Source organism: Pteropus vampyrus, unplaced genomic scaffold, assembly GCF_000151845.1.
Source record: "Pteropus vampyrus isolate Shadow unplaced genomic scaffold, Pvam_2.0 Scaffold323, whole genome shotgun sequence".
NCBI classification, from domain to species: domain Eukaryota; kingdom Metazoa; phylum Chordata; class Mammalia; order Chiroptera; family Pteropodidae; genus Pteropus; species Pteropus vampyrus.
This window is the reverse complement of record NW_011889104.1, coordinates 1,327,424-1,329,638: the sequence shown is the minus strand read 5'-3', so window position 1 is coordinate 1,329,638 and position 2,215 is coordinate 1,327,424.

Sequence of the window (2,215 nt, the reverse complement as noted above, 5' to 3'; positions counted from 1 at the left end):
GGCCTTTAACGGACACACAGCCGCTGTTTGATTTTACGCCATCTGAGATCCATCCCTTCCTACCTAAGAAGCTCAAACAATGGGGTCCCCAAACTTCTGCCCAAAGACCCATCCTTTCTAGACCCTGAGGTCAGTGTTCTTGGCCTTCAGAGAAGGCACTTATGTCCCAGGCTTTGTAGGTCTCCCAGGCTCACCGTGTGCCTGGCCCCGCGGCCACACCATCCTGTGGGACAGCAGGCCTGCTGGGCTGGGTGGATGTCACATCTAATACTCAGACTCCCAGGAAGTCCGTAGGGGCTTCCGGTGGGGACACAGAAGGCAGGGGCCAGTGCTGCTCACTACCCCATCATGTCTGTGGGCTTCTTGAGCTGGGGGTGAGGACCACCTACCTGGGCCGGGATCCCCGTAGTCTGTGGCTCTGTCTTGGCACCTGAAGACCAGTCAGCCTTCCGTCCTCAGGAGCTCTAATCTGGAGCAGTCAGTGTCACCTTGCTCTGAAAGGCAGCCTGCTTGAGAGTACGTGCACACACACCTCAGCAGCATACCTCTGGCCAATAATAATGGCATCTCAGGCGTCAGACATCACTTACGGCCTGCCAATTTCCACACTGTGAGCATAAACAATTCCTACAGGGCAGTGTCACTCTGCCCAGCTCTATGCCACATCCACTTGACCCGATTCAAGTTGCTCGAGGGAGACAGTGTGGCAGCCTGTCCACTCCAACAGGGTGGGGGGATGGGTCTCTGTCCTCCTGGAGACTCTTGGTCCCAGTCCAGAGTTCAAGCAGGTGCAGTCTCCATGTTCCTTCCACTTCTTCAATGGGACACACAGAGCACCCGCATGGGACCTTCCCTGATCAGGCCCACTGAGGACCGGCTTCTGCCCACAGCCCGTTGGTGATGCTTGCGTCTCCTTGCACCTTGCTTTACATTTGCTCTTGTCCGTTCCTGAGTGTGGCTGTACCCTACAACGCCAGAAGCAGCCAGTCGGTTGGAGAAAAATCCACACGACCAAGTAAGAGCGTAGCTTGGGGCCACTGGCAGCAGCAGTAGCACAACACAGGGGCAACGGCAGCACACGATCCCTGGCCACATGCTGCCACCCACCCACCAGGCCTGGGCCGAGCCCCCGGCTTTATCTTTACCTCTCTAATCCTCTGACACCAGGCTGGGAGGCCCTGTCCTTACTGCTTTCCCAACAAAAGACAGAGAAGGTTTGGGTGTTCAGCAATCACACCCTGGTCACGGATCCAGTTCCAGGCAGCACAGGACTGTCGCACAGGCCTCCGGAGCGCGTGGCGGCCCCGCCCCCTCTGGTCTCACCCTGTAGTCGTTTTCCACGCACAAGTCCACACAACACAGACACAGGAATGTGTTCAACGGATTATTTGGGGACACGCCTTTCCCATCGATGTCATATCTCGGCTCACTTCATCAGTACTTTTGCACGTTGTTTTTTGTCACTGCAAGGTATTTCTTTATTTGCCCAAAGACTTGCAAAAGTGCTATTCTCTTGACAACTGAAATAAAAACTCTGAATTTCTTAAATTCCTGCTAAACATGGGTCTTTGTAGAATCTCTCAGTGACCCTTTGGGATGAAGTGAAGTGGCAAAGGAAAAGATGATGGGAAAGCAAACTGTCACTGACCTGCCTCCCAGGGAGACAGCTGGGTCCCTCCCAGTCGCTTGCTCTCACTGGTCAGCATGGAGGATGACCAGCCGGAATGAGTATGAAATAGCCTTGTAGAGACCCCACTCAGGGATCCTGATGGGTGGGCAACCGAGAGAAGTCATCTCTGCAAGGGGGTGACAGAGTGTCTGTGGTGTCACCACTGCAAACTCCCCGACGTTCCCACACAACCTCACCGAAGATGCCAATCCTTGCCAATGCCATCGCACGAGAGGATGCCATCTGTTCTCTTGTTTGCGTTTCCATTTGTGTGAGGTTGAGGACAAGAGTCAGCTAATCCGTGTGTCACACACGGTCGGACCTTACTAAGGTGGCCCCCCATGCCGGACACCCGGGTTTTCATTTCCACTGTTATCCACGATGTCGTGTCTGCTAAATGTGCCTGTACTTAACCTTCTCACTTCACTGATTACGCCCCTGGGGTAAATTCCCAGACGTGTAGTGGCTGAGTCAACATATATACACATTGTATTTTTATACTTTTAAAATTTTTGCATCTTATACTGATTTTTGAGGAATCTAATT